Genomic DNA, 10,396 nt, shown 5'->3' with positions numbered 1-10,396 from the left:
GCCCCAAGCAGCTTCTGCCTTCAAAGATTTTTACACCACCGTCAGATTTTCTCTTCTGTAAATTGTTAGCACTATTTTTAGGAGCCCTTTTCTCTGGCAGATGCAGGCGCTCTCGAGTTTGAGCCCTGTCATCTCTTCGGTGTGTGTTTAGTAGTTGCAGCGCTCGGCTCACTGTTTGCATATCATGACACTGAGCAGAGTTCAGCAATACAGAACGTCTTATCCATTTCCTCTTAATCCATTTTAAATTCATCCTGAGCCCATCAGAGCAGGAGATGGAATGAGAGTTTTATAATTACCTTTTGCAAACAGAACATTAAATTATTATACAGTGGAATCCTCTGGTTTCTTGGACATAAGACAGCCTTAACTTGCCAAGGAATGGATCCGCCTGTCTCTATAAGTACACATATGTACTTTGGAAATCAGTCCTGTTAGCCCAAAGTTATTGATCGATTTTGGTAGATTACTGCAATAGATTCTTAAAGTGCTTTAAGATTAAGAGATGTGCTTGGCTTTCTTCTGTCATGTATCTCAAAGGAAAACCATGAGATGAGACACAATGAAAAACAGCAGGTAATACCATATGAGACTCCTTATTAAAAACATAAAGTGCCTTTCACTCCTGCTTTTATTAAGTCTACTTTTCAAGCTAAATGGGGGTTAGGTGAGGCGATTATAATACAAGTCACATCTAACTATTTCATTATCCATGTCCTACAGCAAGATAGCCCCCAGAATACCTTTGAAAGCTCCAGAGTGATGGCAGCAGGTTGAATATAATGAACAATGTTACAAATGGGGACATGAGACAGCAGGTCTGGTGGAGATGGAATCTCCCAGAAACTGCACAGCTGTAATTACTGAACAACCGCTCGGTCTCAGTTGACTTTGAACACTCGTAACCATCTTTGGCGTATTATATTTTTCTCAGCTAGTTAAAATGAAGCCAGTCAGAAGAACTGAAATTTATAAGGCATAATACATACGCAAAGCCATTGTCTGCTTCCATTACTCTAATTTTTGTCTGGTTTCCAAGCTCATTCCACTATGCACTGTACAACTGAATTAAAATTGGGTTGAGAAATAGCTTTGTATTATTATTATGTCTGAGGGCTGAATGGCTACAAGTTACATTTTAAAAGATTGAGCAGTCTAATTTTTGGTGAGGGGAACGAAGTAGACATGGAATTCCAGCCTTATGTGTCAGCACTTTTTTCTAAATATTTTATTTGAAATGATCACTAAATTAAAGGTGGGGTGAAGGGAAGTGAATGAAGAAAGATAAGGAGAGATTGAGAAGGGGAAAAAGTACAAATGGCAGTTTGAAACCAGCCTACCCAGTTCCATTTTCTGAATTCACCTTATGCCTTTAACCCCAAACTACAAGAAAAAATGAAAACTGTTAACAATGCCCACTTGAATTCCTAATCCAAATTTTAGGGGACAAAAGAATTAGTACAAATTTATCAAACAACTTGATTGAACTCTGGTGGCTGATCTTCTGTATGCATAAGCCAGAATTCAGCTGAGCATATGCCTGTTTTCTTGCCTGGAACTATCTGGATAAAATTCAACTCAGTTCACTTCAGAGAAGTCAGCATAGACAGGCCTATGTCCAGCAGGGCACATGCAGGATTCTGGCAAAGCACGAAACAGCCTCTACCTGTACTGCCCAGTCTCCATTTCTTTCTCCCTAGTAACAAAGGGAATCTGATTCAAGGGAAAACCACAGCCATGTTTGACTGAGAAAGGAAAGAGAGCTATGTCCCAAAAACACAACCTGAAGGGGATTCATGGAAGAGGATGGGGCACGTTGAGAGACAGCAGGCCCTGGGCCTCCAGACACACCAGTGCTGTGAGCAGGATATAAACTGTCAGCTGAGAAGGCAGATCACCATCTCCATTCCTCATCTTGACTTTAGCATCCCCTCCTAGTGTCATCTCCACCTTTCCCCTCACCTGCTGTCCTCTCCGTTACTGCCCACCAGCTACAAGGCCTGAGGTCCAAGGCAAGGGTGCAATGTGCCACACCCTAGTAAGGCATTCCTACCTCTATAGTTATAGGGTGGCACCTCTGCTGCCCCATATTGACCAAAGGGACAGTGACAAGTTAGCAGGAGATCATCAGCCTCATTCTCTTTGGCTTGGTCTCACAGGTGGTGTCAGTGCCCTCAGCCCTCCCAGATGTCACCTGCAAACTCTCTCCACTCAGGCCTATACCTTTCTCCATCTCTTCCTGAGCATATTTTTCTAGCTGAGGAAGCAGGCTCAGCATGGACTCGGAGCAGGTTGAACCTCTCAAGAGGACTCTCACATAATGAGAGGCAGAAATCAGTAGATCAGATGGCCAGCTTCCTCGGCTCCCCAGGGGAGAAGGTCTGAGCATGTTCTGCAATCCATCAGAAGGTACCCTATGGGACTGGGTACCAGGTGCCCCAAAGAGCAGAGCTTTGTTGGCTTTCCTCTATTACTTCATGATTATCCTGGGAGCACCTCCTAAAGAAACTGCTTAACTCAAACCATCCTCTCCAGGTCTACTTTTAGAAGAATGTCCTCTAAAAACCTTGGCATTACAGCTATGACCACCCAAACCAGACTAGCTATAGACTCCAAGGAATCTCCTCTGGTCTCCCAGAGAAGCAAAAGATTCCCTTTTCTTAGTTAATTACTACTTCTCCCAGGACAAGGCCAATCATTCTACCAGACCAGATATGGTGGAAATACAGCTAGGATATGTGGTAAAATGGGTTATAGTAACAGTCTCTGGTGGCATGTTTCTGCATCCCATTCACCAGACTGGACAAAGTGCCTGGCAGTTTTTCCTTCAAGAAGCATAAGAGGTTGAGAAACATGTGGCCAAAGCACAATGCCAGGGCCAGCAACCACAGTCGAAGGAGAGAGCATAAAGTGTGCACCTGGATGTGCACTAGGAGTACATTGGGAGAGCCTTGACCACCAGAGTCAATTCATGAACTAGAATTAGACCCAGAACATCCAAAGGATTCGCTGCCCTTAAAGTCTGGGCAGGCTCAAAGGTGTCATGCAGAGTCCTTGTAAGTTACAGATTAATGGCACAGTCCCTAACTTCATAGAACTTCTGTATATTGGGTAAAGCAATATTAATCAAAGTCTCACTAATAAGTATTACATGGCAGTGGTGGAAGATGCTTTGAAGAACAGCAAGGAAAGTGCTTAAACAGACATGTCAAAAAAAGAATAGGTGAGATGGAGCAGGTGATGCTTGAATTAAATTCTGAAGGAAAAGTGGACATTAAAGAAGTGAATCAGTAGAACCAGAAAGAGGCAGGGGGTTGGCAAAGAGCATTGCAGGTAGCAGAAACTGCATGTACAAGGATCCTGAAGCTGGAAAGAGCCATTGGAAATCACCAAAGTGCTAAGAAGTGGTTGGATAATGGAGGGAGTGGGATGGAGAAGGAACCTAATCAAATTTGTGTTTAAAGACCACTCTAACTGAAGTATGAAAAACAGCTTGAAAGAGAGAAAGAAGATATATGGACAACTGCAGTGTGCGATCTACTAGCAGTGACCTATAAAAGAAATGCTCATGGCCTGAAGTAGGGAAAAGACAATAGAGAAAGAGTGAAGGAAGCAGTCAGCTATGAGGATTGAAGGAGAGGAGATGGAAGGTTTTCTGGATTGCATAACTGAATAGATTGTGGAGTTACTCACTGGGACAGAACTACAGAGGGCCAAATCTGAGAGCCTGGTATGCCTAGCTACTTGTAGGTATCTTCAGAACATCCAAGTGGAGATGACAACTTGGCAGTGAACTAATGGATCTGGAAATCATCCTGTACAAGAGTCCCTTCTACCACATTCCCTGTGGATGACTGCCTCACCTGATCTCATGCATCTCCAAAGGTGGCACATGCACCCCATGAGGCATCTTAGTCCATGGCTAAAGGGTTCTAACAGAAGGAGAGTTCTGACAGCTCATTCATATGTACAAATCCCACTCTTATCCTGGTTTTGCCCTTCTCAGATTAAATAATTAAAACAAGTCCAGCTTGTTTCCACATGATATTTTATTATGGTTATGATGGGTCCTTCCCCCCAGGACCCAGCCTCCTTGTCTCTAAATGTTCTCAACTCTTTCATATTTACCTGTTCCACAATGTCTAGACCCATCATCATCCTACCTGAAATCCTCCAACTGGGTTCCATTTTATTAACCGTCCTTATAAATTTCCTCCCTCTCTCTTCCCAGCTTGCTTGCTAGCATATCTGTCCCTTAAGCCTCTATATGATAGTGGTCCCTGCCCAGCTCTAAGGAACATGACTGCACACGAAGGCCCTGTGTTTCCTCTTTTCCAGATTAGTCTTAAAAGTCCTCCTGGAATTTGTTATAATCATGCATAATGAATCCAAGGGACACCACCCCTTAAATGTTTCAATAACCATTAGAATTCAATTTCTGAATCCCCTGAATTTAAAGTTTTAATTCTTTGGGGAACCTTGAACTCCCTTAATTCATTAAGTCCCAAGTTTTCAATTCTACATATATTTCAATGGAATAGGCATAGGTGCATTAAAAGAAGTGGGAATCATAATCCATAGTTTATATATGTTATATTAATTAACATTAGTATATTACAATGTAATTATACTTTTATTATTATTATAGAATTATATTATACATTATATACTCTATTTAGGTTTTTATTGGTGTTCCTTATCTGGGACAATGGGACTAAGTGGTTTAAGAGTCTAACAAAAGCTAGGCACACTGATCAAAAAAATATGTCTATGCATGTCTACAAATTCTGTGTAAGATTTATGTGGATTCAGGGGGCTTCTGAAGTCTATCTCTTGGCCCAGACTTAGAGGCCTCATGTCCATTCAAACTTCTCCTGAAGCATGTTCTCTTAGTCCAGCAGTAGATCGATTGTCTTACCTTCAAGCCAAGAATCCAGGCACAATCATATAATCGAACTTTGAAATGTGATTCAATTTGATGTAAGATACAACTTTTTTTTATTTTACTTATTTATTTTTTACGTGGTGCTGAGGATCGAACCCAGTACCTCAAAGTGAGAGGCAAGCGCTCTACCGCTGAGCTATAACCCCAGCCCCAGATACGATTTTGACTTGTAGAGCGCCATGTGATACAAGGCTCAGTCTTGGTATAGAAACTAAGCAAAATCACCCCTGTGGTTCCTTGGAGTTTCTTGTTCTGCAGTAACAAACATGAACATAAAATGTCCTACTTTTTTGCATAAGGTGACCTCCCACAGCACCTCAAAGTATTTGAATTTCCTTTAAAAATTTCCAAAGTTCCTGTTGGAGTAAGGGAGGTTTTAATTACTGAGGCTTGGATGAATTCGCCTTAAAAAAAAAAAAAAGTCTCTCCAGACAGGATCATTCAGCTGGAATGAAAGCTTATTAAAACTGTGGCTAAAGCACCTTTGTTGTTAAGGCATCAAGAAACCAGCTGATTTCAATCTCTAGTCCCTAGGTTAGATATTAAAATAGGTTGAATGACAAAGGAGGCTGAAAAACACTTTGGCTCTAAAGAAACCTACGTGCAGCATGTGATTACATAACGTTTTAGTCACCTAGATTCACAATTGCTCGTTCAGGTAAACTGGTCAAGGTAGAGGACTGAAGATGAGGACCAATGGTTTGTCTTTTTATCCAGAGCATTTTAAAAGCATGTGTGTATGTACATGTTGTTTCTTTTCCTCACATTTATTAAGTACCTACGTTGTATCAGGTACATAATTATGGATTAGATGTGCCTGTCATTAATATTTTTTATATTTTTGTAGGCAAGATGGGACTCAAAAGCACTACAATTATTTCAGATCAGATGCTATAGGTATTTGAGAAAGAAGGGCTTTTTCACAGGAGATTTACCTAATAAATTTGAAAAGTAGGTATTATTCCACCTGTGAGCAGGAAATGAACTGCTTCATATTCCTTTTCTTATCATTCAGAAGCTAGGGCTCTTTTTTTTCCCCCAACAGTTACTTATAAACAGAATTTACCTCTTTTTCAAATTTAGAAAAATATTATCTACATATCCTAATGAAGTTAAAACCCCTTGGCCAAATAAATAAAAATTTGAAATTAATTAAAGTGTGCATATTTCATAATCATCTATAGGCATGAACTAAAAATGTATGGGAAGTGAGCTCTAGAACTAGTCATATTTGTGGAGGGCACAGTTTTTGACAAATTCATTCCCAAAGCTATTCTGCTGAATATAACAAATTGCAGCAAAATCCCACATGAACAGGCCCCACAATAATACAAGTTCAAATACAATCCTATTGATTCCTTTCCCCTAGCCAACTCTGTTCTCAGATCTGGTGGTGGTGGTGGGGGGATGCTGAAGTTCTTCTACAGGAGAGAAGGCATACACTGGGAATGTGAAGAAGCCAAAGCTTGGTAGAGTAACAACCTCATCTTGGGAGGTAGAAAGAAAAGAGAGTGGGTTCCTGGTCCCAAGGTTCAGTTTCCCCAGATAAGGCCAATGAAATAGGTATAAACTTAACCAGGAGATGCTTGGGATTTCTGTGCTGTCCCAGAGTTCCCAGGCCTCAATAAGATGCTGGATCAATGCCAACCCTAGAGCTAGGGTGAGACCTAGATCCCTCAAATAAACCCCAAGAACTCTGTGGCAGCTATCTGAACAGGCTCATCCCCCTCATCTCATTAACCTTGCAATATCATGATCCTGCATGTTACATGATTGGATTTTGGGGAGGCCTACTTATTGGATTTTTGCAGGGTTTTACTTGGTGAAATATCTTCTAGGTCATCATTTTTATCCAAAAACAAATTTATGAAAAGGTCAGCTATAGTTTAGAGGAATGATGAAAACTCAAACAAATTGAAATATGCAATATTTTATGGAGGATATTTGGAGGCAAGAAACAATATTGAATGAGAAGTGGACAAATATGAAAGTTTTTAAAAATATTTTTATATTCTTATATATTTTCAGTATATTTTTATTCAGCTGTTTAAACCATATCTAAGCGTTCTGTAAGTTTCCCATTATAAGCTCAAAAGAATTCAGAAGCAACCACTATCTAAATATAGCTTAAGAAAAAAAAATAGACTCATGAGGAAATTTTTAATTCTGTAAAACCAAGATCCCAGATGCCCAGGAGCTACACATAAAAAAGTACACACATGCACAAACACACACACACACACACACACAAACACAAACATACATTCTAGCCAGAAATTTTGTGATCATGAAATGTAATTTCCTGACCTTTGCAAAGTGTATATTTTGCCTTAATGACACAACTTGATCATTCAATATGCATTTCAATAACAGAAAGCAAGCTATTCAAACATTATTACCAAGAATTTTCATATAAAGATAAAAAGAGTGAATGAAATAAAAGTTCACCCATGTCAATCCCACTTTACCTGTTGACTGCACTGTATTTTGTAAATTGTGTCTCTGTCAGTCTCTGTCACTCATATGCATCCACATGCACACACACATACGCACACACACACATACACACGCACACAAAATAACAACAATGGCTTAGGCAAAGAAAATGCTACCGACAAAGAAAGCAACATCATTGAATAGGTATGAAATGTGACTAGAATTCTTTATAAAGTATTATTCCTGATTTTTTTTTTTAGAAAAACTCTTTCATTACCAAATAGTGAAAACTCAGGGGTAAAAAGAAGGACAGTGCTCACACACAATGAAGCATTCTGCTGAAATACTTATGAGTACTTCTGACAGAGCCAATGAAGAAGACATTATTTTAAATAGAAATATTTCTTATTAGAGTTTGAAATGAGCATTTTGGGTAATAAAACACTGGAACTCCCCACTCATTTCCACAGCTGTTGTGACTATGTCACTTAGTCAAAAGCATTGCAAGAAGCATGGGGCTACCCTTTTTGCACTATATGGCATGACTGCAGTTCTGAGGAAGGGGAGTTAATTGGCTATATCGGAGCAGTCATAAGATTTATAGGTTTGATTATCCAAAATAGATGCTTTTACCCTGATATATATGGAGTTTTCACTGTTGTATTAATAATAATAAAAGCATGCCAAATGAATGAAAAAGCATCATTATAAAAGGGATTTGTGTGTGCAATGAAATTGTATAGGTGCCTTGTGGCTCCTACAATGAAGATGTAACTATTTTCATATACAAGTTATTAGTTCAAGTTGTTCTTTATTGTACCATAACTTTGCTCCTATAGCAACACAGTGGTAGCAGAAAAGTAATTATGCCTGGGTGTTACATGCCAGATGTTTTTAAAGCAAAGGTGACAGTTTAATTCTAAACTAGTTCAAATGGTAGATATAAGCAGTCCAGAAAAAATACAAATAAAGGAGTTGTAGAATTGTAAGGTATACCTTATTAGAAGTGCATATTTTGAGATATGTTTTTTCCAGACCAGCCCTAATAGAAATATATGCAGGCACATAATTTTAAATTTTCTGGTAGCCACTTAGAGTGAGCTTAATTTTACTAATACATTTTAACCCAGTGTTTCCAAAGTATTATTTCAACACAAAACTGATATAAAATTTATTAGTAACATTTTTATTATTTATATGTGCATTTTTCCTATTAGGTTTTCTAAATCTGGGGTGCATCTCAGTTCAAACCAGCTGAATTTTAAGTACTCAGTAGCCCTACACAGCTTCCCTGGGTTACATTTACTTCTATAGGTAATCGCTCCCATGCAGTTTTTAAAAATATTCAGTGATGACCCTGAGAAGGCTCTAGATGAATTGATAATCATTCTGAAACATCTGCATGGGTACTCTTCACAGAGGGCGGCTGAGTATTTTCAGTCAATCAAGATGATCACAGTTCTAAGATCAACCCAGGAAATATTTTTTTTTAAAAAAACTTCTTTAAAAATTCTGGAGTCCAACAAGTGTGTCCCAGTTACTTTATCACACTATAGGAAATAGAAACACCCAGAGATCAGAGGTGGCAAAGCATTAAGTGGCATGTGCCACGTTCTTGCCCACTGCAGGAGGCAATGGGGCTTATGTGCAGTTATAGTGAAATTTAAAGGAATTAATGTGTGAAAAGCATCGGGGCCTGTGAATGCTGGTCTCACAGGGAATTACCAAGGCAGAGAGGCTCTATCTCTGTTCTCAAGCTCTAACTGAATCTGGGCTAACAGCACAGAACCCACCACACTGGAGGAACACAAAGAGAACTCAAGGAGTGGAAGCCTACATTGAACCACAAGACAGTTCAGAGTGTGCATTTGGGTAGTGTAATCAGCACCCTGCCAAGCCCCAATCCACTTGTCCTACCCTCCCTCTCTGGAACATTTGTGTATGGTTGGAATCAAGTGGCTTTTGTTCGGTTTGTTTAAGTGATCCTCAGCCTTACAAGAGGAAATCACAACAGAGCAATGGACAGCAAGAGGTAGAAAGGAGAGAAAGCCTAGAAAAGAGGAAGAACAGTTATTGGCTGATTGATTGATTTGGTTGGTTGATGGTACTAAGTTCACAACTATATGAGCATTTTTTTCTTTTTATGTTACCTAAGAGTCATCTTTTCCTATCTTTACTCACCAGCTGCCAGCCATGAAGGAAGCACACAGCACTTGGGGGAATGACCGACTGGTCATTGCTTAAAAATCCCTCTACACGAAGGATAAAGTCAGACTGGATCAAGGAAGATACTCATGCTGGGTTCTATCATAGTAGCATTTCTCCCTGCTACCTGTTTTCTAGCATTAGCTCACAACCAAGAACTATTGTGTTCTCCCTGATGGGACAAAGATGGCAAAATAATTCAGCCATTCCAGTTAGAAACATGATGAGTAGCGCACCCTCAGTAATCCTCTAGAACAGAAACTCTCCAGGGACAGAGAGCCTCTTCTTGCTACTCATTGCCTAGACTAGTACCTTAAGAGATACATCAAAGGTACATAGTAGTAAGTCCTTCATAAATATTTGTTGAATGAAGGGAAAGGGGAGACTAGCAATTACAAGTGGAGGAGATCAAAACTGGCTAGTACTATGTCCCCAGGAACAAGGTGGAAGCACACACATTGATAAATCCTATCAAGGCCAAGTGTGAGAACAAATGGGAGGGAAGTCCAGTTTGAATGTTACAGAAAGAAAGTGGAGAATAGAAAAATGGAGCAGGGGAGTCTTTCACTGGCATTTAAATATAAGCAAAATGAACTCATTTGTTGTTCAATTTTTCTCACCTTTATCTCTATTGATTTATCACTTCTGTTAAGATTTGACTCTGAAACTGACAACTTTACCTCTAGCAGGCTAATCCTAGATTCAACCTAGAGGTCATTTTGAACCATTCTTCTGACAAGCTAAATAATTTCTTTCCATCTTTGATGTTTATGCCATTCAAATATTTGTACAGCATTAACACATCTCCCA

Source organism: Marmota monax, unplaced genomic scaffold (genome assembly GCF_021218885.2).
Source record: "Marmota monax isolate L192 unplaced genomic scaffold, Marmota_monax_Labrador192_F-V1.1 WCK01_AAM20220418_F8-fsc00070, whole genome shotgun sequence".
Taxonomy (NCBI): Eukaryota; Metazoa; Chordata; class Mammalia; order Rodentia; family Sciuridae; genus Marmota; species Marmota monax.
Note: the sequence above shows the minus strand (reverse complement) of the source record.